General features: G+C 45.4%; 1 protein-coding gene across 2 annotated transcripts in view; it reads right to left on the bottom strand.

Moving 5' to 3' along the window:
* The window catches only part of RASGEF1C (RasGEF domain family member 1C), a 105,928-nt gene extending 83,101 nt beyond the window's left edge, over nt 1-22,827 (bottom strand). For both annotated transcript variants that reach the window (XM_042250845.2, XM_042250846.2), the window contains exon 1: nt 22,679-22,827. The gene's annotated coding sequence lies outside the window, so the exon portion shown is untranslated. The remainder of the gene's footprint in view (nt 1-22,678) is intronic.
* Nucleotides 22,828-27,571: the final 4,744 nt, after the last annotated feature.

Genomic DNA, 27,571 nt, shown 5'->3' with positions numbered 1-27,571 from the left:
GGGACTGCTGGATCATATGGTAGCTTTATTTTTAGCTTTTTAAGGAACCTCCACACTGTTCTCCATCGTGGTTGTACCAATTTGCATTCCCACCAACAGTGTAGGATGGTTCCCTTTTCTCCACACCCTCCCCAGCATTTATTGTTTGTAGTTTTTTTTGATGATGGCCATTCTGACCGGTCTACAAGGAGATGATACCTAATTGTAGTTTTGATTTGCATTTCTCTAATAATTGATGATGTCGAGCATCTTTTCATGTGCTCTTTGACCATCTGTATGACATCATTGGAGAAATGTCTGTTTAGGTTTTCCGCCCATTTCTGATTGGGTTGTTTGTGTTATGACATGGAGCTGCATGAGTTGTCTGTGTGTTTTGGAGAGTAATCCCTTGTTGGTTGCTTCATTTGAAACTATTTTGTCATATATTTTCATTTTATTTACGGTTTGCTTTGCTGTGTAGAAGCTTTTAAGCTTAATTAGGTTCCATTTGTTCATTTCTATTTTCATTACTTTAGGAATTGGAGCCAAAAAAATCTTGGTGTGATTTATGTTTTCCTCTAAGACCTTTATAGTATCTGGCCTTACTAGGCTTACCAAAATGGCATTTAATCCATCTTGAGTGTATTTTTGTGTATGGTGTTAGAGACTGTTCTAATTTCATTCATTTACATGTAGCTATCCAGTTTTCCCAACAAGAAAATGAAAAGGTGCTTAACATCATCAGTCATTAGGGAAATACAAATCAAAACCACGGTGAGATACCACTTCACATCCACAAAGATGGCCACAATCAACAACATGGAAAGTAAGTGTTAGTAAGGATGTGAAGAAATTAGAACCCCTGTTCATTGCTACTGGGGTTGCGAAATGGTCAGCTGCTACGGAAAACAGTTTGGTGCTTCCTCAGTAAGTTAATCACAGAACTACTATACGAACCAGCAGTTCTACTCCTAGTTATATACCTAAAAGGACTGAAAACAGGTATTTAAACATACTTGAATTCATGTACTTGAAAAACAAGTACACGAATGATCAAAAGGTGTTAACAACCTAAAAATCCATAAACAAACTAAAGATGAATGGATAAATAATTGTGGTACATACATACAATGGAATATTATTAATCCATAAAAGCAATGAAGTACTGATATATGCTACAACATGGATGAGCCTCAGAACATTTAGAAACCAGATATGAAAGGTCGCATACTGTAGGATTCTTCTTTCATTTATATGAAATATTCAGAATAGGTACACCTACAGAGCTAAACACAGATTAGCGCTGCTAGGGGCTAGTGGCGGAGAGGGCAATGGCACCCCACTCCAGTACTCTTGCCTGGAAAATCCCATGGACAGAGGAGCCTGGTAGGCTGCAGTCCACGGCATTGCTAAGAGTCAGACATGACTGAGAAACTTCATTTTCTCTTTTCACCTTCATGCACTGGAGAAGGAAATGGCAACCCACTCCAGTGTCTTGCCTGGAGAATCCCAGGGACGGGGGAGCCTGGTGGGCTGCCATCTATGGGGTCACACAGAGTCAGACACGACTGAAGCAATTTAGCAGCAGCAGCAGCAGGGGCTAGTGAATGGCAGAGTTGGGAGCAACTGCTTAAGGGGTTGGGGTTACATTTTGGGGTGATAAAAATGTTTTGTAACTAGACAGAGGTTGTGGTTACCCAACCTTTGTAATTTACCATATTAGCAGACTAGAAAGGAAAAACTATATGATCATCTCAAGGATGCCAAGAAATATTTGATAAAATTCAAAAGCCATTCCTGATTAAAAAAATAAATAAACAAAACCAAAAAATGCTCAGCCATCTAGGAAGAGAAAGGAAGTTTCCCAACTTGATAGAGGGCATCTATGAGAATCTTACAGCTCATATCATATCAAATGGTGAAAAACTGAATGTGTTTCTTTTAAGATCGGGCAAGGCAAGAATGTCCACTCTTATTAATTCTATTCAACATAATACTAGAAGTTTCACTAGTGCAATGGGGTAAGATGAAATGAAAGGCAACTATAAAGTTTCTAGAAGAAAACATGGGAGAAAAATCTTTAGATAAAAATTTCTTAAATAGCAAAATGTAACTGAAAAGAAAAAACTGATAAAGTGGACTTCATCAAAATTAAAGTGTTCTGTTCCCCAGACACTTTGAAAAGAACAAATGACAGTCATGTAATAAGGGGAGAATTTATAAATCACTTACTAATAAAGAACTTGTATCCAGAATATACGAGGAACTCTCAAAAAGTAATAAGAAAACACACTTGAGTTTTCAATGTGCAAAATATTTGAACAGACATTTTATCTAAGAAGACAAGACACACAGATGGCAAACAGGCATAAGAAAAGATGTCCAAATAATCAGCCATTAGGGAATGAAAACTGAAACTACAATGAGATCGCAATCTACATCTATTAGAACAGATAAAATGAAAAAACTGACATACCAAATGTAACAAGGATGTCAAGCGAGTTGAACTTCCATTAACTGAGTGGGAATCCTGGGGCCCATCTTGGAATGTGGCCTACCACACCAACGAGCTGTGCAAGAGCAACAGGGATTCTGCTCACCAACGAGAAGGAAGAGACTGCTGATACACAGGCAACATGGACATACTTGAAAATACTTACGCAGAGGGAAAGGAGCCCGATGGATATTCTGGTTGTAGTGATGGCTTCATGAGTGTTCACATGTGTCATGCCTATGACGTCAGTATGTGTTGCTGTTGTTCAGTCGCTAAGTCACGTCCAACTCTTTGTGACACCATGCTCTATAGCACGCCAGGCTCCTCTGTCCTCCACTACCTCTCGGAGTTTGCTCAAATTCATGTCCACTGAGACAGTGGCGCTATCTAACCGTCTCATCCTCTGCTGCCCTCTTCTCCCTCTGCTTTCAATCTTTCCTAGAATCTGGATCTTTTCCATCATGTTGGCTCTTTGCATTAGGTGGCCAGAGCATCAGTCTTTCCAATGAATATTCAGGGTTGATTTCCTTTAGGACTGACTGGTCTGACCTCCTTGCTGTCCAAGGGACTCCCCAAAGTCTTCTCTAGCACCACAGTTCGAAGGAATCCATTCGCTGGCGTTCAGTCTTCTTTATGGACCAACTCTTACATCCATACATCACTACTGGAAAAATCACAGCTTTGACTATATGGACCTTTGTTGGTGAAGCGATATCTCTGCTTTTTAAAAAATAAGCTGTCTATGTTTGTCATAGCTTTCCTTCCAAGAAGCAAGTGTCTTTTACTTTTGTGGCTGCAGTCACTGTCCCAAGAAAATAAAATCTTGTTGTCTTCCTATTCACCATGAAGTGATGTGGCCAGATGCCATGATCTTAATTTTTTTAATTTTGAGTTTCAAGCCAGTTTTTTCACTCTTCTTTCACCCTCATCAAGGGGCTCTTTAATCTGTCTTCACCTCCTGCCATTAGAGTGGCATTATGTGTATATCTGAAGTTGTTGCTATTTCTGCCAGCAATCCTGATTCCAGCTTGTGAGTCTTCCAACCAGCATTTTGCATGATGAATCCTGCATGTAGGTTAAACCAGCAGAACAATAGTATACAGCCTGGTCGCACTCCTTCCCCAATTCTGAACCAGTCAGTTGTTCCAGGCTCCATTCCAGCGATTGTTTCTTGACTCACAAACAGGTTTCTCAGGAGACACGTGAAGGTCAGTTATACAGATTTTTTAAAAAAGAAGCTTATAAAATCTGATATTTGATACAGTTATTGGAAAACATTTATTAATAAGTTTTTAACTTATGTAATAAGTTTTCAACTGCAGTTTTTGTGAAATTCACATACATATTAGTTACCAGTGATGACACAATATTCAAACTGAGACACGCTGTAAGCATACACGGACGTCTGATTTTAAAGCTCATGCGAAAAAGGAATGTAAAATATGCCATTGGCAATTTTATATTGATTACACAGTAGAATGATAATATCCTGGATATGTCTGGTTAAATAAAGTGTATTACTGATCTTAAATTCACCATTTTTAATGTGGCTAGAAGAAAATTTCAAATTATTCACAGAGCTCCATGATATTTCTACTGGACAGTGCTGCTCTAGCTCAGACTGCTCAGTTAGGCAAGTATGGGGGGTAGAAAAAAACAAGTTCATTGACAACAGAAAGAGACAAGCAGCCAATTTCAGAACATGGGACATTTTACAGAACGGATGTCTCTTGTTTCTCTAAAATATCAATGGAGTAAAGACCAAAAAATTCCTTAAGAAAACAAAAGATAGGGGAGGGAGATCATTTACAGAATAAAATAGAGAATAATAAAGTAAAAGAGAGTTGAGAGTTACAACCCCCTTCACAGATCACTGCCTTGTGGTGGCAAAGGAACCTGTATAACTTGATGAAGCTATGACCTATGCTGTGCAGGGCCACCCAAGACAGACAAGTCACAGTGGAGAGCTCTGACAAAATGTGATTCACTGGAAGAGGGAATGGCAAACCATCCCAGTATACTTGCCATGAGAACCTCATGAACTGCATAAAACAACAGAAAGATATGACACTGAAAGGAGAATCCCCCAGGTCTGAAGGTGTCCAATATGCTACTGGGGAAGAGCGGAGAACTACTAATAGTCCCAGAAAGAATGAAGCATCTGGTCAAAGCGTAAATGATGCTCAGTTGCGGATGTGTTTGGTGATGAAAATATAATCTGATGCTGCAAAAAACAGCACTGCATAGGGACCTAGAATGTTAGGCCTATGAATCAAGGCAAATTGGACATGCTCAAGGAGGAGATGGTTAAGAATAAACATTGACATCTTAGGAATCAGTGAACTAAAATGGACAAGAATGGGCAAATTTAATTCAGATGACCCTTATATCCACTACTGCGGGCAAGAATCCCATAGAAGAAATGGAGTAGCCCTCATAATCAACAGAGTCCAAAATGCAGTACTTGGGTGCAGCATCAAAAATGACAGAATGATCTCCGTTTGTTTCCAAGGCAAGCCTTTCAACATCACAGTAATCCCAGTCTACACCCCTACCACCGATGCCAAAGAAACCGAAGTTGATCAGTTCTATGACAAACTAGAAGACTGCCTAGAACTAACACCAAAAAGAGATGTTCTATCCATCACTGGGGACTGGAATGCAAAAGTAGGAAGTCAAGAGATACTTGGAATAACAGGCAAGTTTGGCCTTGGAGAACAAAATGAAGCAGGGCAAAGGCTAACTGAATTCTGCCAAGAGAATGCACTGGTCAGAGCAAACACCCTTTCTCAACAACACAAGAGATGATTTTACACATGGACATCTCCAAATGGCCAATACTGAAATCAAATTGATTATATTCTTTGTAGCTGAAGATGGAGAAGCTGTACACATGCAGCAAAAACAAGAACCTGGAATGACTGTGGCTCAGATCATTAGCTTTTCATAGCAAAATTCAGGCTTAAACTAAAGAAAGCAGGGAAAACCACTAGGCCAGCCAGATATGACTTAAATCAAATCCCCTATGAATATGCAGTGGAGGTAATGAATAGATTCAAGGGATTAGAACTTGTAAACAGTGTGTCTGAAGGACTATGGATGGAGGTCCCTAGTATCATACAGGAGGCAGCGAACAAAACCATCCCAAAGAGAAAGAAAAGCAAAAAGGCAGATTGGTTATCTGAGGAGGCCTTACAAATAGCTAAAGAAAGAAGAGAAGCAAAAATCAAGGGAGAAAGATTTCCAAAGAACAGCACGGAGAGACAAGAAGGCTTCTTCAATGAATAGTGTATAAAACTGGAAGAAAACAGTGAAGGGGAAAGACTACAGATCTCTTCAGGAAAACTGGAGATATCAAGGGAATATTTTGTCCAAAGATGGGCAAAATAAAGGACAGAAATGGTAAAGACCTAGTAGACGCTGAAGAGATTAAGAAGAGACGGAAAGAATGTGCAGAAGAACTGTACAAAAGAGATCTAAATGGACCAGGTAACTGCAATGGTGCGGTCAGTTACCTAGAGCCAGACATTCTGAAGAGTGAAGCCAAGCGGGCCTTAGGAAGCGCTGCTGTTAATAAAACTAGTGGATGAGACAGAATTCCAGTAAAACTATTCAAAATCCTGAAGAATGATGCCATCAAGGTGTTGTATTCACTCTGTCAGCAAATCTGGAAGACCCAGCAGTGCCCACAGGACTGGAAAGGGTCAATTCTCATCCCAATTCCCAAGAAGGACAGTGCTAAAGAACGTGCTAACCATCGAACAATTGCCCTCATCTCCCATACGAGTAAGGTCATGCTTAAAATCTTGCATGCTAGGCTTCAGCATTATGTGAATCAAGAACTTCCAGATGTCCAAGCTGGGTTTAGAAAAGGAAGAAGAACCAGAGATCAAATTGCCAACATTCGCTGGATCATAGAGAAAGCTAGGGAATTGCAGGAAAAACATCTACCTCTATTTCATCAACTATGTAAAAGCCTTTGTGTGGAGCATAATAGGCTTGGAAAGCTCTTAAAGAGAGATGGGAATAACCACACCATCTTACCCATCCCCTGAGAAACCTGTATGCAGGTCAAGAAGCAACAGTTAGAACCCTGTACGGACCAACTGACCGGTTCAGGATTGAGAAAGGAGCAGGACTAGTCTATGCAACCTGTTTGTTTAATCTATACACCGAGCACATCATGAGAAATGCTGAGCTGGATGAGTTACAAGCGGGAATCAAGACAGGTGGGCAAAACGTCAACAACCTCAAGTATGAGGATGATACCAGTCTAATGGCAGAAAGTAGAGAGGAACTAAAGAGCCTCTTGATGAGGGTAAAGGAGCAGAGTGGAAGAGCTGGCTCAAAAAGAAAAGATCATGGCATCTGGCCCCATCACTTCATGGCAAGCAGAAGGGGAAAAGGCGGAAGCAGTGACAGGTTTCCTCTTCTTGGGCTCTAAAATCACTGCAGATAGTGACTGCAGCCATGAAATCAGATGTCTGCTTCTTGGCAGGAAAGCTATAACAAAACTAGACAGTGTGTTGAAAAGCAGAGATATTACTCTGCTGACAAAGGTCCGTACAGTCAAGGCTATGATCTTCCCAGTGGTCATGTATGGTTGTGAGAGCTGGGCCATAAAGAAGGCGGAGTGCTCAAGAATTGATGCCTTGGAACTGTGCTGCTGGAGAAGACTCCTGAGAGTTCCTTGGACAGCAAGATCAAACCAGTCAATCTTAAGGGAAATTATCCCTGAATACTCTTTGGAAGAACCGATACTGACGCTGAAACTCCAGTATTTTGGTTATCTAATGTGAACAGCTGGCTCATTAAGTCCCTGATGCTGGGAAAGATTGAGGGCAGAAGAAGGGGGTGTCAGATGATGAGAGAGCTGGATGGCATCACCGATGCAATGGACATGAACTTGGCAAACTCTGGGAGATGGTGAGGGACACAGAGGCCTGACATGCTGCAGTCCATGGGGTCCCAAACAGTCAGACACGAGCGGGTGACTGAACAACAACAAAGAGTTATAAAAATCAATGCACTGTGTGAAACTTGCTAGGATCCTGATTTGAACAAATCAACTATAAAAAAATTTTTTGAAGTAATTAGGTATCTGACTGTGGGCTGGCTATTAGACAATAATCAGAAATTGTTATTAATTTCATTACGTGTATCAATGGCAGGCTGCTTGTGCATAAAATCCCTATCAGATGCATATCAAGTTGTGACAGAGGAACCAATCGGGTGTCTTGCATTTGCTTTAAATACCTAATAGGATAGAAGCACAGATACGGGAAGATGGGCTGTGAGCTAATAGTGTAGCAGCTGGGGGAGGAGTACATGCAGTCCATGTTCATCCTACTCTTTACATGTTTTGAGAATTTCCATATGAAAAACATTTTACTACAGAGCTACAGTAATCAAAACAGTACGTTTGTTACTGGTACAAAAATATACATATACATCAGTGGAACAGGAAAGAAAGCCTAGAGATAAACCCACCCGCCTACGGTCACCTAATCTATGACAAAGGAGGCAAGAACATCACTGGAGAAAAGACAGTTTCTTTAATAAGTGGTGCTGGGAGAACTGGATAGTTACATATAAAAGAATAAAATTAGAACAGTTTTCCACATCATACACAAAAATAGACTCAAAATGGATTAAAGGCCTAAATGGAAGGCGAGACACTGTAAAATTCCAGGAGGAAAACATAGGCAGAACATTGTTTGGCATGAACTGCAGCAAGATTTTTTTTGGATCCATCTCCTAGAGTAATGAAAATAAAACGAAAATAAACAAATAGGATCTAATTAAAATGAAAAGCTTTTGCACAGCAAAGGAAACCATAAACAAAATGAAAAGACAACCCTCAGAATGGGAGAAAATATTTGCAAACGAAGCAACTCACAAGGGATCAATATCCAAAACACAGCTCATGCAGCTCGATATCAAAAAGACAAACAACCCAGTCAAAAAACAATTAGAAGATCTAAATAGTCATTTCTCCAAAGACAACATACAGATGGCCAACAGACACATGAAAAGATGCTCAGCATCATTAATCATTAGAGAAATGCAAATCAAAACTATAATGAGGTGTCATCTCATTGTAGACCGGTCAGAATGACCACCATCAAAAAAATCTACACACAATAATTGCTAGAGATATTGCAGGAAGGGGGACCCCTTCCAGGGCCCTAAACTGGGCTCTTGTCTAACACTCAGAAATGAATTGTCCAAGGAGACACATGTGCTGACAAAGCAAGAGATTTTGCTGGGAAAGGGCACCTGGGTGGAGACCAGCAGGGTAGGGCAACCCAGGAGACCAGCTCTGCCGCGTGGCTCGCAGTCTGGGGTTTTACGGTGATGGGATTAGTTTCTGGGTGGTCTTTGGCCAATCATTTGGCCCATCAGTCTTTCCTGGTGGCGCCCGCATTGCTCAGCCAAGATGGATGCTAGCGAGAGGGATTCTGGGAAGTGGACGGACACACACTGTCTCCTTTCGACCTTTCCCGAACTCTTCCGATTGGCGGTGGCCTATTAGTTCTGTATTCCTTATCAGGATCTCCTGTCATAAAACAACTCATGCAAATGGTTACTATGGTGCCTGGCCAGGGTGGGCAGTTTCAATCAGTGTGCTTCCCCTAACAGAGAAGGTGCAGAGAAAAGGGAATCCTCCTACACTGTTGGTGGGAATGTAAATTGGTGCAGCCACTGTGGAGAGCAATACCTTTAAAAAGGTTCCTTTAAAAAGGTAAAACTAGAGCTAGCATATTTCTGGATCACAGAAATCTCACTCCTGGATATATATCCAGAGAAAACCATAATTTGAAAAGATCCATACATGCCAGTCATCACTGGAGAACTACAGCCAGGCCGTGGAAGCGACCTAAATGCCCACCAGAACATGTGGTGTATAACGGAAGCTTACTCAGTCACAGAATGAAATGACGTCACGCGCAGCAACAGGGATGCATCTAGAGACTGTCGTACTGAGTGAAGTCAGTCAGACAGAGAGAGACAAACATCATACTATACCACTTATGCATGGAATCTAAAACAAGGGTACAGATGAACTTGTCTACACAACAGAGGGTTACAGATGTAGAAAGCAAACTTATGGTTACCAGGGGGGTAAGGGGAGTAGGGATAAACCAGGAGACCGACGCATGCACACTACTATACATAAGATGGATAACTAACTAATGAGGATCACAGGGAACACTCTGCAACACTCTGCAATGGCCTACACAGAAAAAGAATCTAAAAAAGTAAATACGGGTGTGTATTTACATACATATCACATATGCATACGTAACTGGATTTTACGTGTATGATTCACGTTGCTGAACACCTAAAACTAACACAGCGCTGCGAACCAACTATCCTCCAGCAAGACTTTTTTAATGAAAGGAACATCTGCGACTTTCTCCCTGAAAGTCCCAGGAGGCCTGGGTGCCATGTGACCTTGGGCTGCCTTCCCTGTCTGAGCCGAGGATGAAAATGGCCACGGGTAGGAAAGAGGGGCTGCCTCATCATTCATTGAGGGCAATACCACTGATCACATTGATCATATACAACGTGCATCTGTCAAGGACTCTGCTCACGAAATTGGCTGCATACAGTGTGATAATCTAATTTGTTCCTTCTTCTTGCACTCACTATTTGCAAAATATAAGCACATTTTCCCTGGCAAACATTTCAGAATTGCAACATGCAGACACTTAACGTCCCTTTCATCATCCAAAGTGCTAATAGAATTTGGCTGCATTTACGCAGAAACATCTGTTTTCAAACCACAAGCCACTGGGGGCCTCCGATTCATATTAGGGGAGCAGCTGTCACACACACTGTCATTTCAGCATCCTTAACCCTTTCCACAATTCCTCTTGCACATGTTCACACAAACAGTCAAGTGTGCAATCTTTTATTCTTAAGGGGTTTGTCAAGACAACTGGTTGTCAGAACTCCTGAGCTGGGGAGACATTTCTGTTAAACGTGAAGGAACTGGACACTTCAACCATTTTCATGGAAATATGTTACAAACGGATTGCACCTCCCGGCCAGGGCTCTGGACTGTGGATAGCCTTCTCTGAGGATCAGTCCAGGCACACACCCCAGTGCGTCCGCCCAGATGGTGTCTAGGTGTGTGAGGTGTAGGGTGGCCTGCTCTGGCCCTCAGAGACTGGGTCCTCCCTCCTGACGCCTCTGATCGGTTCTCCAGTGTTCTCAGTCTGCTCAGATTCACAGGGAAATTGGGCAGTGGCTGGTTAGAGGGCCAGGAGCCCCCCTGAGCTGTGCTCCCAGCCTTGTGCAGCACGGCAGTGACAAGGGTGACTCCATGCCTGTCCTCAAGCTGCTCGCAGCCAAGATGCAGAGAGCCGGCTCTGAGCTCCCGGGGTCTCCAGTGCCAGGGGCCTTGACTCTCACTTTCCTCCCCATCTGCCCGACCACCCACATTCTGCCTGACTCCTGCCTGACCTTCCAGAGGAGTGGAGGCATAGCCTCTCCTGGGAGCCTCTCTCGGGTTGAGCCTCTCTCGGGTTAATCTGAGCAAGATCACCCATGCATGATCCTGAGGACACGGAAGCCCTGCACCAGAGTCTGCTGCAGACAGGTACCCTGGTGATCCCCAGATCTGATTAACTTAGTCGTCTCCAAAGTGGGAATTGCGTCCTCACAGAGTGAGATGACCCCAGAGTACAGACCAACACGAAAAGCGTGGGATGAAAATATGAGAACTCCACTTAACATTTTAGCATTCACGGAAAGTGACATTGGTATGGAATGGTGGCTACATAAGATTATCTCTAACATATAAGTTAGGAAGCATGATAATAAATTAGATGCTTGAAGGCCCTCCACCAAGTTGGGTGGTGGAACATTATCAACCTTTACCTCACCTGGGCCTTCCTCCCAGTCCACCCAACTTTCATCATTCCTACTATTCGGAATTTCAAAAAAATTTCAAACTCATACAACTTCACAGCAAAAACCATTAAAAAAAAAACAAACAATCTGACTTAAAAATTGGCATGCATACCTATGGCTGATTCATGCTGATGTAAACCAACACTACATTGTAAAACAATTATCTTCCAATCATAAATAAATGATTTTTTAAAAAAGTAAAAAAAAAATGGGCTGAATATCTGAATATATATTTTTCTAAAGAAGACATATAGATGGTCAATAGTTACATGAAAAGATGCAGAACATCGCTAAATATCAGGGAAATGCAAATCAAATTCACAGTAAGATATCACCTCACAACTGCTACTATATATATATATATATTAAAAGAACAAGAAATAACAAGCATTGGTGAGGAGGTGGAGAAAATGTAACGCTGTGCACTACTGGTGGGAATGTGAATTGGTATAGTCACTTTAAAAAACAGCATGGAGTTTCCTTAAAAAAAAAAAAAGAAAATAGAAGCTTCCAGTTCAAGATGGCAGAGTAGAAGGACATGGGCTCATTTCCTCCTGCAAGAGAACAAAAATTGCAACTATCAGGAGAATGATGGAACCCACGAGAAAAGGCATCTCCTGTCCAAAGAAAAAGAAGCTGCAACGAGATGGCAGGAGGGGCACAAACATGATACCATCAAATCCCACATCTGTCAGGCGGTGACCCACAAACTGGAGAAGAATAACATCAAAGACGTTCTCCCACTGTTGTGAAGGTTCTAGGCCCCATGCCAGGCCTGGGGATCTGACAAAGGGACTGAGAGTCCCCAGGGAATCTGATGGCGAAGGCCAGCAGGACCGGGGAAGCAGAGACTCCCCGGCTGGAGGGCACAAACAAAATCGCGTGTACTCCAAGATCCAGGGGAAAGGAGCAGTGAGCCCTCAGGAGACTGAACCAGGCCGACCACCACTGTTGCAGGGTCTCCTATGGAGGTGGAGGTCAGCAGTGGCTCATCGTGGGGACAAGGGCACTGGCGGCAGCAGTCCTGGAAGATGCCCTCGGTGTGTGTCCTCCCAGAGGTCACCATTAACCCCACCACAGAGCCCACAGACTCCAGGGCTGGGTCACCTCAGGCCAAACAACCAACAGGGAGGGGGCACAACCCCACCCACCAGCGGATAACTGGATGGAAGTTTTTCTGGGCGTGGCCCTACCCACCAGAGCAAGACCCAGTTTTCCCCACCCCCAGTCCCTCCCATCAGGAAGGTTACACAAGCCTCTTAGCCTCCTCCACCAGAGGGCAGACAGAAGAAGCAAGAAGAACCACAATCCCTCAGTGGCGAGAACAAAACCACATTACGGAAAGTCAACCAGGATGAAAAAGCAGAGGGTTTTGTCCCAGACGAAGGGGCAAGATAAAACCCTACAAAAACAACTAAATGAAGTGGAGATTAGGCAACCTTCCCGAAAAAGAATTCAGAAAAATAACAGTGAGGATGATTCAGGATCTCAGAAAAAGAATGGAGGCAAAGGTTGAGAAGATGCAAAAAAATGTTTACCAAACACCAGAAGAACGAAAGAACAAGCAGAAACGAAAAATACACTAGAAGGAATCAACAGCAGAATAACTAAGGCAGAACAGATAAGTGACCCGGAGGACAGAATGGTGGAAATCACTGCTGCAGAACAGATTATAGAAAAAAGAATGGGGGAAGAAAACGAAGACAGCCTAAGAAACCTCTGGGACAACATTAAGGGCACCAACATTTGCATTAAAGGCATCCAAGAAGAAGAAGAGAGAGAAAGGAACCAAGAAAGTATTTGAAGAGAGAAGAGCTGAAAACTTCCCTAACATGGGAAAGGAAATAGTCAACCAAGTCCAGGAAGTACAGAGAGTCCCAGGCAGGATAAACCCGAGGAGGAACACAGAGAGACACATAGTAATCAAACTGATGAAAATTAAAGACAAGGATAAAATATTAAAAGCAACAAGGGAAAAAAAATAACAAATTGCATACAAGGAACACGCATCAGGTTATCAGCTGATTTCTCAACAGAAATTCTATGAGCCAGAAGAGAATGGCACCATATATTTAAAGTGATAGTACAGAGGAACCTACAACCAAGAATACTCTACCCAGCAAGACTCACATTCAGATTTGATGGACAAACCAAAAGCTTTCCAGAGAAGCAAAAGCTGAAGAGAATTTAGCACCACCAGACCAGTTCAGTTCAGTTCAGTCACTCAGTCGTGTCCAACTCTTTCTGACCCCACGGACTGCAGCACACCAGGCTTCCCTGTCCATCACCAACTCTTGGAGCTTGCTCAAACTCATGTCCACAGAGTCGGTGATGCCATCCAACCATCTCATCCTCTGTCATCCCCTTTTCCTCCCACCTTCAATCTTTCCAGCATCAGGGTCTCTTCCAATGAGTCAGTTCTTCCCACCAGGTGGCCAAAGTATTAGAGCTTCAGCATCAGTCCTTCCAATGAATATTCAGGACTGAGCTCCTTTAGGATGGACTGCTTGGATCTCCTTGCAGTCCAAGGGACTCTCAAGAGTCTTCTCCAACACCACAGTTCAAAAGCACCAATTCTTCGACACTCAGTTTTCTTTACAGTCGTGGTTTTGACTAGATGCACCTTTGTTGGCAAAGTAACATCTCTTTTTAATATGTTGTCTAGATTGGTCATAGCTTTTTTCCCAAGGAGCAAGCATCTTTTAATTTCATGGCTGCAATCACCATCTGCAATGATTCTGGAGCCCAAGACAATAAAGTCTGTCACTGTTTCCACTGTTTCCACATCTATTTGCTATGAAGTGATGGGACTGGATGCCATGATCTCAGTTTTTGGAATGTTGAGCTTTAAGCCAACTTTTTCACTCTCCTCTTTCACTTTCATCAAGAGGCTCTTTAGTTCTTCTTCGCTTTCTGCCATAAGGGTGCTGTCATCTGCATATCTGAGGTTATTGATATTTTTCCCAGCAATGGCTGTCTGAGGAGGCCTTACAAATAGCTGTGAAAAGAAGGGAAGCGAAAAGCAAAGGAGAAAAGGAAAGATATACCCATTTGAATGCAAGTTCCAAAGAATAGCAAGGAGAGATAAGAAAGCCTTCCTCAGGGATCAGTGCAAAGAAACAGAGGAAAACAATAGAATGGGAAAGACTAGAGTTCCCTTGGTATCTCTTGAACTGCAAGGAGATCCAACCAGTCCATTCTGAAGGAGATCAGCCCTGAGATTTCTTTGGAGGGAATGATGCTGACGCTGAAACTCCAGTGCTTTGGCCACCTCATACAAAGAGTTGACTCATTGGAAAAGACCCTGATGCTGGGAGGGATTGGGGGCAGGAGGAGAAGGGGACGACAGAGGATGAGATGGCTGGATGGCATCACTGGCTTGATGGATGTGAGTCTTGTGAACTCCAGGAGTTGGTGATGGACAGGGAGGCCTGGCGTGCTGCGATTCATGGGGTCGCAAAGAGTCGGACACGACTAAGCGCCTGACCTGAACTGAACTGAGGGAACACTTCATGCAAAGATGGTTATCAGCTGATTTCTCAACAGAAACTTTACAAGCCAGAAAGGAATGTTTCCATATATTTAAGGTGATGACAGAGAAGAACCTACAACGAGGAATACTCTGCCCAGCAACACTCTCATTCCGATTTGATGGAGAAATCAAAAGCTTTCCAGAGAAGCAAAAGTTTAAGAGAATTCAGCACCACCGAACCAGCTTTACAATACAGGGTAAAGGAACTTCTCTAGGCAGGAAATGAAAGAGAAGGAAAAGACCTATACAAAATAAACCTCAAACAATGAAGAAAATGTTAATAGGATTATACATATTGATAACTACCTTATCTGTAAATGGATCAAGTGCACCAACCAAAAGACATAAGACTGGCACTTTCACTTACCAACATCACTCTATTCAATCCCTGAAATTTTATGCAATTATTTCAAATTATTAGGTTAATCACACTTCCATTACAGTTTGCAATTGTAATTATCTTTTATTTTCTGTCTGGGTATTGATTGTGAAAACTGATAAACATCTTTTACTATTGTGATTATGTAATCAAGGTTGCCAGGAGAAATATCAAAAACCTCAGATATGCAGATGACACCACCCTTATGACAGAAAGCAAAGAGGAACTGAAGAGCCTCTTGATGAAAGTGAAAGAGGAGAGTGAAAAGGCTGGCTTAAAACTTAACATTCAAAAAACTAAGATCGTGGCATTCGGTCCCATCACTTCATAGCAAATAGATGGGGAAACAATGGAAACAGTGACAGACTTTATTTTTTTGAGCTCCAAAATCACTGCAGATGGTGACTGCAGCCATGAAATTAAAAGATGCTTGCTCCTTGGAAGTAAAGCTAAGACCAACCTAGATAGCATATTAAAAAGCAGAGACATCAATCACTTTGCTGAAAAAACGTCTGTCTAGTCAAAGCTATGGTTTTTCCAGTAGTCATGTATAGATGTGAGAGTTGGACTATAAAGAAGTTGGACTATAAAGAAGCACGGAAGAATTGATGCTTTTGAACTGTGGTGTTGGAGAAGACACTTGAGAGTCCCTTGGACTGCAAGGTGATCAAACCAGCCAATCCTAAAGGAGATCAACACTGAATATTCATTGGAAGGACTGATGCTGAAGCTGAAGCTCCAATACTTTGGCTACCTGATGGGAAGAACTGACTTATTGGAAAAGACCCTGCTGCTGGGAAAGATTGAAGGCAGGAGAAAGGGATGACAGAGGATGAGATGGTTGGATGGCATCACCGACTCGATGGACGTGAGTTTGAAGAAGCTCCAGGAGTTGGTGATGGACAGGGAAGCCTGGAGTGCTGCAGCTCATGGGGTTGCAATAAGTTGGACACAACTGAGCAACTGAACTGAACTGACTGAAGTATTATTCGCTTAATATAATTGTATCATGATTAATCAACAGAAAATAACAGAATTCTGTATCATCAAAACTACCATTTAATAGAAAAACCTGTAACATTTTTAAAAATCCAGATGCATAATAGTTATCTTAGAATTTTTTGAAAAAATACAAATGCCCAGGTACCTCCAAATATGTTTCTAACGAGCAGCCATATTTAAAAACAACAGATCATATGAGGATCTTTCACTGTTATCTAGTTTTTTCTCCTTTTCTATTTCCTATTCAGTGCTCCCACTTCATTTAGAGTATGTTTTCCAACTTCGCCACGTCTTCTTTTCTGTTGTTGTTCTTCCTCCAGCCTTTATCTAGTAGAAAAGGCTTTTTCACACAAACACACACACACATATATATTATACACACTATATGTATGTACTACTAGATGTACATACTAAATGTATATGTACTACATAGTATGTATAATATATATATTTTAGAAAATTTATGAATTTTTGCCTAGCTAAAAAATCCATGATATTTCGATTCCACTTGTTTGACTTCGTATGTGTAGAATGTGTAGAATGCCACATTTCTAATTTATATTCATGCAAAACTCTGATACAGTTCCATGCTTTTTAGCATCTAGTATTAGTGCTAAAAGTCAAGGCAATATATCTTAGTGATTAAAAATATTTGTGAATGAGGCTTGAAACTTCTAAACCAATTCAGAGAATATAAAGAAATACTAAGCTGTAAAAATAATTAAAAAAACCTGTTGTTGGTTTTAGCAACAGGAATTAGCAAGAGATACCTAAAGTTCAGATTTTCTTCAAATTTCACAAAGTTTTATGCCACTGTCCATTATTCAGTTTTATACCTTACTCAAGACTCCACTTTGTATTTAAATGCATTGAGTAGCTTCAGCTGCGTGAAATAAATTATGGTAAACTCTTTTCTCATTATTATTCTATTACAAATATTGTCTAATTTTTCTTGTTATGGCTTCTTAGAAACACCCATCATTTAATTTCCAAATACATAGGATTTTGTTTAAAGTATCTTTAATATTAATTTCTCATTTCAATGCTTTATTCTCTGCAAACACCCTCTGTGTTTTTTTCAGTCTAAGTTATTCAGGCTTTTGATGGCTATCTTGAAGATCTCTCCTGGTAAATGTCACACTGCACTTAAAAATATGTGGGTTATTTTCAAATATCTTCAATATTGATTTCTAACATAATTCCATAGTCATAAGAGAACAGACTCTGCATGATTTCAATATATTTAGATCATGTAATTTTTGCACCTTTGTTTTATGCCCCTGAATATATTTTAGTGTTTCCTGATGGTGACTGCAGCCATGAAATTAAAAGACGTTTACTCCTTGGAAGAAAAGTTATGACCAACCTAGACAGCATATTCAAAAGCAGAGACATTACTTTGCCGACTAAGGTCTGTCTAGTCAAGGCTATGGTTTTTCCTGTGGTCATGTATGGATGTGAGAGCTGGACTGTGAAGAAGGCTGAGCACCGAAGAATTGATGCTTTTGAACTGAGGTGTTGGAGAAGACTCTTGAGAATCCCTTGGACTGCAAGGAGATCCAACCAGTCCATTCTGAAGGAGATCAGCCCTGGGATTTCTTTGGAGGGAATGATGCTGACGCTGAAACTCCAGTCCTTTGGCCACCTCATGCAAAGAATTGACTCATTGGAAAAGACTCTGATGCTGGGAGGGATTGGGGGCAGGAGGAGAAGGGGACGACCGAGGATGAGATGGCTGGATGGCATCACTGACTTGATGGACGTTAATCTGAGTGAACTCTGGGAGTTGGTGATGGACAGGGAGGCCTGGCGTGCTGCGATTCATGGGGTCGCAAAGAGTCGGACACAACTGAGGGACTGAACTGAACTGAACTGAAGTTACCATCTATGGGAACTTGAATAGAATTTGTATCATACTGTTGTGTGAGAATTGTATAAATCTTAATTATGTTGAAAAAAATAAACAAAAAGATATAAGCCATGAAAAAAAGATAGGATGGGGGAAAAGTTTTCCCCATCATAATAGGAACAAACGAGGTAAAATATTCATGAACAAACTTGACATGAAGAAAACTTCAAAATGCTCCTGAAAGTGGTTTTGAGCAAATATAACAGTAAGGAATCTTAAATACAAATGAAGACATTCCTTGTTTTTGGACAAGATTACTCAACTTCACAAAAACATCAATTATCCTGAAGTTATACATAAAGTTAATATGATCCTAACAAAAGATATCAGCAACATGTTAGAATAGCTAGGAAAACCGTGAAATAAAAGCAGTGGAAGGAAGATTATCCCTACCAGATATCAAAACATAATAATGAGAATTGAGGTCAATCTCTTTCCTCTATTGCGACAGTTGTAGATACAGTTTTCTTTGCTGTTCACACAGACACACACAGACACACACAGTGTAGCTCCTACACGTGACACCAGCACACAAAGGGATAAAGCTGCGTGACAGACTAGAAACGGGTCCAGCTGCATCTGGATATTTAGTATATGACACAAATGCATTTCGGATCACCAGAGAAAAGATAGCCTTTAAAAAAATGTCAGATAGATATTTGGAAAAAGATGACTGGATCTGTAAACTAAGCACAGAACCAAAAGACTATTAGGAAACAGAGGTGAATTCCATTACAGGTGGGTTGAGAAAAGCCTTTCTAACTAGGATTCAAAATCTAGATGCAATAAATGAAAAGAATGACTAAATCAATGGTCTCAAAACAGAAGCTTTTAATGGTAAAACTCACAATGAACGAGTGAAAAGAAACCTGGGAGAAATAGTCGCAATTTAACAAAGATAAAGCACTACTATCTCTAATATGTATTTTAGACAAAATTTTAAAAATCCAAAGAAAAGAGCACCCTCAAATCCAAAAGGAAATGGACAAAATATATAGACAGGCAATTTACAGAAAAAAAGAAGATCGAATGACTCATAAGCAAATGAAAAGCTGTCTAATTTCACTCATAATCACTGAAATGCAAATTAAAATGTATTGAAACACTATTTACTGGCTCTCAGGTCCATGCGGGTGTGGGGGAAACACACTGCCACACCTGTTGGTAGGAGTGCAGAATTTGGGGAGAGGGAAATCAAGAATAGTTAACAAAATCAATATTCACTTACTCTTCCTTCTTGGAATCAATAATATGCCTCCACAAATACAAGCAACCTATGTGCAAGGTTATATATTATTCCATTATTTTTAATAGCAAAGGCTTGTAAAAAAAAACCCAAATGTCAATGCACAAGATAGTTGAATAAGTAAGGAAGAGCCTCAGAATGGAGTACAGTGTGCGGCACAAAGGAGCGAGGAGCGTCTCTACGAACCAGTAAAAAGATATTCCTAACTGAGAAAGCAAGGCACAAAAAAGATGTATAAATACTAGCTTTTGTAATAATTTATAAGTGGCTTGCTTAACAAAAGAGACTCAGGAAGAATAAACCTGAAATTATTTCAAATACCATAGTACGGGAACAAGAAGAAAGAGGCAGGAATGGGATTGAGACTTCAAATACAGAGTTTTTTTTTTTTTTTTTTTTTAGTTTTGACCTTTGGACCATGTAAAACAAACGTTCAAAAATTAAATTATATCATAAAGGGGAAAAAAAGAATGGTGTGCAAACAGAAACAGAAGAAACTAATGGTATATCAAGTCGATAACATATTTACATAGTGCTGACTTGACAGCTAAAGAAATCCTGAACGTGACCTGGTAGGTTTTGGTTGGTTCGGATGTAGTGATTCTGAAAGTATTTTGAGTGTATTCTAGGGTTAAGCAAATTATTACTGAGAAATGGAATATTTCCTGCCATGTCAGTAAACAAAGGATGTCACAGTCATCAGCAATTGGAGCCAGCATGGATGGTGAGCTGGTGGGCCCTGAGGGAACTCAGGAAAGAACAATACCTGCCATCCAGCAGCCTCAGACTGCAGCCACTCCTCACGGTGAGCCCTGAGGAAACTCGGGATTGAAAAAAAGGGATACTAGCTGAGGAGCATATCAAAGGAATGATTTCAGTAAGTCCAGACTCTTGCATCTTCCCACACATAGAAAAGTGCTAGGTTCCTTAACTTGAGATATCTGGTTTTCTTTAATTTACAGTAATCTTATGACTTTAGACTATTTGCCGTCTGTTGCAAAACTTCTTGCTCCCCCTCTCGCCTCCTTGGAGCAGTTGTCTCAGGGTTACTTGACATGCTGCCTCCTGGGCTTAAGTCCTAAAAATTTCCATCAAATAAAATATAACTCAGCTTTTATATTGATATTTTGGGGGAACCAGGTTCATACTGTAGGAGAAAGGAGATGGAACTATTATTAACTTTCCATTTTAGAAAAGGAGTGCTTGGTTCAGACCACTGAGAAGGTCTAGGGTCAGTGACACCATGGTAGCAACGAGCATGTCATTGCTCATTGTTCAGATACTGGTTTCTAACCCCCACCACAACCCCACTAAAAGACACCAAGGCTTCTTGAGAAATGGCTGACTCTAGGCCTGGGTCAAAGTACAAGTCAGAGCTGGATTAGCTCAAAGACTTATGGGAACATATGAGAGGATGCAGAGATTGATTTGAACACCCAGCATCTCATCTCGACACATTCAGGGCAGGCACTCCATCCCCTGCCAGGCACAGGGAGGTCTGAGATGGGCACCCGGAAGGATGCAGGAAGAGGGGTAGGGCTTCAGACCAAACTGGGTCTCTTGTCCACAACAGCTAACAACTCCACCATCTGCAGAAGACCCTGCCCTTCTTGAGCCCCTGGCTCTGCCAGGATGGCAGACTCCACATGTGGCAGCTGGTTGGCTAACCTTGAGAATCTCTGGCAGACTCCACAGCCTCCTCCCTGCTCCCTGTCCTGCTCCTGAGAGTCCTCTCCACTCACCTTAGGGACATCCTTTCAATACTCAAAACTCAAACCCCGGGGCCTGTCTGTCACACCTGGAGGAAAGGTCAAACTCCACAGCTCACAAAACTGGCTGTTTCAGCCCCTCCCTCCTCCCACCTGTGCCTGCTTCAGGGGCCTTGCACCTTCGGACCTTTTTTGTGGGAGTCACGTCACAGCCGTGGTCAGTGGTCAAGGCTCAGACACATCCTCTCTGAGCAGGGTAAGCCTCTCCTCACCCCCTCCTCAGGCTCCAGCCTAATTACTGTTTTTTTTTTTTTTCCTACCACTTATCTCCTGCCATTACCTTGGCTTTACTTTAGATGACTTACTCAGCTCCCCTCTCCCACCTCTGCTTGTAAGCACTCCTCAGAGCCAGCAGCAGACAGCACACAGGAGGTTAAGGGATGCAACGCTGTAGGCAAGCGAGGCAACAAACCCAGGCCTCTCCTGGTTCCTTGGCACAGTGACTGGCGTACGGCTTTTGGAACCAGTCCTACATGGCTGAAACTCCATCTTTGCCGCTTGATGGTCCTGAGACCTTGAACAAGTCCTGTGACTGCTCTAAGCCTCAGTAACTTCAACTAAGATGGAGACACGGCACCTGCCTGCAAGCAAATCTTCCCAGGACACCTCTCTGACTCCTGAGACTCAGCAGGACACCTGCCTCAGAGAACCAGGAGACAGGGACAAGGGCGAGCCCCTCCATACCCCAGGCTGGCTTGTCTGTCTTTTTAACATTGCTCCCCACGCTGAGCCTGGGGCAGGGGCAGGAGCCTCCCTGGCCTCTTCCCCTCCAGGCCTCCCAATCCCCGCGTGGATGCAGAGAGGAGCGGACTCCAGGTTTCCTGGCCCTGCCCACCGTCACTAATGAGGAACACACCCAGAACCCGGAGCTGACCCCATTGCCCCTGCAGGCTCTCTCTCATGGATCCCTTCCTCCATCCTATCCCAGCTTTAGAGGTGACAACATCCTCTTCTCCCACACACAAGGCCCTCTGCCATCTTCATAAGCAGTCGGCAGGTCAGCCTTCCTGTTCCCATTTCACAGTCGGGGAAACTGAGGTCTCGTGCTGGGTAGGCGTTGGGCCCAGGCCGGCTTTTCCTGCCACTCGAGCAGCTGGGGAAGCTTGCTCCTCGCGCCAAGGCGAGCGGCGGTGCCCGCGCGGCAGAGTAACGAGCCCGGCGGCCGGGGGTGCGCCCTCCCCGCGCACGCACCGCGCCCCGCGGCGCCGCCTCTCCGTCCCCGCCCGCGCGGCGCGCACTCCGGAGAGCCGGGCTCCCGGCCCCGCCAGCCGGCCGGCCCCGCGCGCTGCCACCCACGCGCGCCCGCGGTCAGCCCGCGAGCCCCCGCGCGGAGGCCCGGGCACCTGCCGGCCCGCGGGCTCGCAGCCGCGCCCCTCCGCGTCGGGACCCGCCGCCGCCGCCGCCGCGGCTCCTGCCTGCGCCCCGCCCGGCCGCGCCCCGACTCACCGGCTCCCGGCGCGCCCCGTGTCGGAGCTCGGCCCAGGGGCAGAGCCCACCGCTCCCGCCGACCCGCGGCGCCGCGGACCCTGCCGGCCGCCGGCCGCCCGCCGCGCGCGGCCGGGGGCGCAGCCCGCCTCACTCCGCCGGCCGCCCTCGAGCGGCGCGGCGCGGCGCCCCCTCGCGGCCGCAGGGGGAAGGCCGGGCGCGCAGAGCGCCGGGTGGGGCTGCGGGGGAGCCTGCCGCGGGGCTCCCTTCTGAGGCCACCCATCCCCGAGGCGTCCCCGCTCACCCGGCCTCTGCTCTGCTGCGGGCCTCAGGATCAAGGCCGTAAGTCCAGCGCTGCATTCAGGACCCTCCGCTGTGGCTCGCCGCCCACCCCCTGGAGGTGGGACCCCCTACAAGCATCAGACGGCACCCTCCACGCCATGGCTCCTGCTGGACTCTGCAGCTGAACTGGCCCCTCCCCACTACCGACTCTCTCACCTGGAAAACCCCTGACAGCCTAAAATCCGGTGCACCTCTTCTACAGGCCGCTCCTCTGGACTCTCCTCCTGTGATGGCCTCTGATCTGTGGTTTGTCTGTGCTCCCTGTCTGGTGGGCACAGGGTGGGCATCAAAGGATGGGAAGACTGTTCGTCACCCTCCAAGCGTCTTCTATCGGGGAGGTGGTCCTAGGAACTGGCCCACTGGGAGGGTGGCTCACCACTCTGAAGACACTGAGCTGCTAGGAGGATAACCGGTTGCTATTTCACTTTCAGAATGCGGGGAGGGAGCCTGAACGAGATTGGGTGACCTTCCTCAGTTGGCTCCAGCTGGACATTAAAAGTGCCCTGGTTTGTCCCAGCGTAAAAGTCAGGATATCTGTCCTTTGCTTCAGTCAGGGCCTACCTAACTAGATGTGGCAGGTTACCCAACCCAATCAGCTTTAGCAAAAACAATTTATTGGCTTCAGTTCAGTTCAGTCGCTCAGTCGTGTTTGACTCTTTGGGACCCCATGAACCGCAGCACGCCAGGCCTCCCTGTCCATCACCAACTCCTGGAGTCCACCCAAACCCATGTCCGCTGAGTCGGTGATGCCATCCAGCCATCTCATCCTCTGTTGTCCCCTTCTCCTCCGCCCTCAATCTTTCCCAGCATCAGGGTCTTTTCAAATGAGTCAGCTCTTTGCATCAGGTGGCCAGAGAGAGTATTGGAGTTTCAGCTTCAACATCAGTCCTTCCAATGAACACCCAGGACCGATCTCCTTTAGGATGGACTGGTTGGATCTCCTTGCAGTCCAAGGGACTCTCAAGAGTCTTCTCCAACACCACAGTTCAAAAGCATCAATTCTTCGGCACTCAGCTTTCTTCACAGTCCAACTCTCACATCCATACATGGCCACTGGAAAAACCATAGCCTTGACTAGACAGACCTTTGTTGGCAAATTACTGTCTCTGCTTTTTAATATGCTGTCTAGGTTGGTCATAACTTTCCTCCGAGGAGTAAGCATCTTTTAATTTCATGGCTGCAATCACCATCTGCAGTGATTTTGGAGCCCAGAAAAATAAAGTCTGACACTGTTTCCACTGTTTTCCCATCTATCTGCCATGAAGTGATGGGACCGATGCCATGATCTTAGTTTTCTGAATGTTGAGCTTTAAGCCAACTTTATCACTCTCTTCTTTCACTTTCATCAACAGGCTCTTTAGTTCTTCTTCACTTTCTGCCGTAAGGGTGGTGTCATCTGCATATCTGAGGTTATTGATATTTCTCCCGGCAATCTTGATTCCAACTTGTGCTTCCTCCAGCCCAGCATTTCTCATGATGTATTCTGCATATAAGTTAAATAAGTAGGGTGACAATATACAGCCTTGACGTACTCCTTTTCCTATTTGGAACTAGTCTGTTGTTCCATGTCCAGTTCTAACTGTTGCTTCCTGACCTGCATATAGGTTTCTCAAGAGGCAGGTCAGGTGGTTTGGTATTCCCATCTCTTTCAGAATTTTCCACAGTTTGTTGTGATCCACACAGTCAAAGGCTTATGAAGTATTTATTGGCTTGAAGCATTAAAAGCCAAGATATTCTGCTTTCAAGAATTGTTAGGTCCAGACACTTAAACACTAGGAATAGGGATCCACCTTTCCCTTCTCCTAGACCTGCTATGTCTGGGTTGACACTGTCAGAAAGAGCACAGCTGCCTGATATTCCCAGAAAACCGCAGAACTGCCACACAGACTCTGAAGAGGTCGGCTCTGGCCATTTCCAAAGTCCTGAAGAATGAGGATTATAGGCCTAGGTGTTGCCTCCCTGGAACCAAAGGTGTAGTAGCCCTTGTGCTCAGCCTGAGGATGGAGTAGGGAACTACTCTAGCATGCACCAAAGGCTATTTGTAGAAGACCAAACGGAAACAACAATGATCGTTTCCTGTACAGTTGGCAAAACTGAGGCCTGGAGACAGAAGGCATCTGACTGGGGCACATAGATGTATTAGGGCAAGTGAGTTGGATGGGCTGGCCAGGGAGGCAGCAGAGCTTTATGACAAGGCTAGGGCCAGAGGCTGGTCCCAGGGAGGGTCATGCCTGAGACCAGTGTCAACAACCTGGCCGCGGTGAAGAGGAAGGAGAAACAGGAAGGTTGGGGGAGATTCCCAGGAAATAGATTCGTCTTGGGTCTTAGGTACTAAGACCAGTCCTGAGGCCAGTGAAGCTTCTCGTATTCTCACCACATGCCCGGAGCCCTCAGGTCAGGCCCTGCATGCCTGCTGGAGGCATGCTGGGGTTCTAGGGAGAGAGGGCTGCATGAGAAAACTCGGAAGAGTGAGCCCACTCACCTGTGACTTGCTGGGGCCTGAGCAGCACTTCAGGGCCCCCTCACAGAGTGCAGCTCAAAGGAGAAGGGCAGGTCTCTCCCCACCCTACCCCTCTCTGTGAGCAAAGGCTTGGGGACCACTGAGGAGCTGTTGTCACGGTGGGTGAAGTGGCGGGGCTGCTTGAAGTCAGGGCAGTGCTTGGTGGAGGAACTGGAACCCCAGGGTGGACTTGCCTGTGGCCACCCCACATGTCTCAAGTGGCTGAGTGAGCAGGGCTATTCCTGTGACAGGGAAGAAGGCTGTATCTCCTGATGCCTCCTGCAGCCTCTCTCGCTGCCCCTGAGGTCAAGGCTGTGTTGAGGGTACAGCATGCAGTCCTTGAACTCAGCCTTGAGGCCAGCAGGGAGTTCTCCTCTGAGTTGTCCCCAGCTTGCAGACACTGGCTGCAGGAGCCATGCCTGGACCCTGGGAGAAGACTGGGCCCCTGCAGGCTCCATGTTTCCCCAGCGCCTCCCTGGCCCGCCTCATCCATCGAGTCCCTGTGGCCTGCCCTACTCCAGCCCTATCTTCTTGCTCCAGTCCTTGCCCAGGGCCTAGTCCCAGACAGTCCAGTGCTGGGACAGAGGGTGAGTGGCCCGGGGAGCTCTCAGCTCAGTCTCCTCTGCCTGAGCCCTGCCCTGAGACACACTTCCGGTGGATATTTCCTGAGGGCCTGTGTGCGCCGTGTGCCGCGCTGGGTGCTGGGATCCTGCAGGGAGCAGGACATGTGGTTCTTGCCGCCTCAGAGCCCACTGTTTGGAGACAGGAGACTGAAGACAAATTCCACACACCAAAGGATAATAAACATGAGCATTTCAGAGCATGCTAAGTGCCATGAAGTCACCAATACCAGGTGAGGTGGTGGAGTGTGTCTGGGCTTACTTTAGATGGGCGGGCCAGGAAAGGCCTCTCTGCACACAGGGGGTCTGCGCTGAGACCTGTAGGAGGAGCCAGCCCTCCAGGGTCTGTGGGAAGATGGTCCTTGCTAGAGAGTGAAGCAGGAGCAGTGACCCTGTGGCCAGCATGCATCCTGCTTCTGTGACAAAGAAAGGCGCCTGGAAGAGAGGGCGGGGAGGGCGCAGAGGCCCCGGCGGAAGCAGTAGGGGCCAGGCTGGGCCTCCTGGCGGGCAAGGAGCCGGGACTCCGTTCTCCGGGTGTGGCCCAGGGCAGGCTCCACCCCAACCCCATCGGCAGCCCCTCCAGCAGGAGGCGTGCTGGCTGTGACACCCCAGAGGACTTTCCCGGCACCCCCAGCGTCTGCTTTGGCCGTCCATGGTCCAGACGGCATCTCCCACATACACCTGAATCTGGGGCCACCTGAGTGTGTCCTACCTGCCCAGCACTGGGCTGGCAGGGCTGGAGTCCTCGTCCTCTGAGGAGGCCACCCCTGGAGCTGCTGCGCTAACCTGCACGGGATGGAGGAGACGGCAGGCAGGAGGCATCTGAGAAGCGCACGCCCTGGTCTGGGGCAGGGGCTGGGGGTGTGGGTGATGGTAAGATGCGGAGAAGGTGGGAGCAGCGAGAGGCAGCTGGGTGTCGCCAGGGTGGATGCGGGACTTGCTGAGATTGTGGGGCCAGAGAGGTACTGGGGGGCCATCTGGAGGCAGTGGGACTTGTGGGTGCAGAGTCTGGTGCGGGCCTTCACGGGGTGGAGGAAGGCGAGCCTGTGGTCCCTGCTGCCACAGACATGCAGTGGCTGCAGCCTGCGAGGGCCCTGCAGCGTGTCTGCCCCAGTGCTTGGTCCTCCTGTGGCAGGCGACTCAGGAACCGGATCACACCACGCGGGCTGCCAAGCACTGTCCCCCGTGAAAGCAGAGAACCCTGAGGACAACTTCAGCCTCCGGCCAGTGCATCTTGTTACTCACCCATTCTTGGATCTGGGAAAACTCATCCTTTCTCGCTGCCCTGGAGGTCAGATCGCTATATCCTGTTTCAGTGCTGTGGCCTGTGTTGAGGGTGCTGTGGTCACCGCCTCCTGGCAGCTTTTTGAGTGAACACGCTCCACAGTTACGATGGGAGCCCCAGGTGAGGCTGACGCAGCAGAAGATGGGTCACACTTTGAGAAACGCTGA

The sequence above is a fragment of the Ovis aries genome, chromosome 5 (assembly GCF_016772045.2).
Source record: "Ovis aries strain OAR_USU_Benz2616 breed Rambouillet chromosome 5, ARS-UI_Ramb_v3.0, whole genome shotgun sequence".
In the NCBI taxonomy this organism is placed as follows: domain Eukaryota; kingdom Metazoa; phylum Chordata; class Mammalia; order Artiodactyla; family Bovidae; genus Ovis; species Ovis aries.
This window is presented reverse-complemented; position numbering and strand designations above follow the sequence as displayed.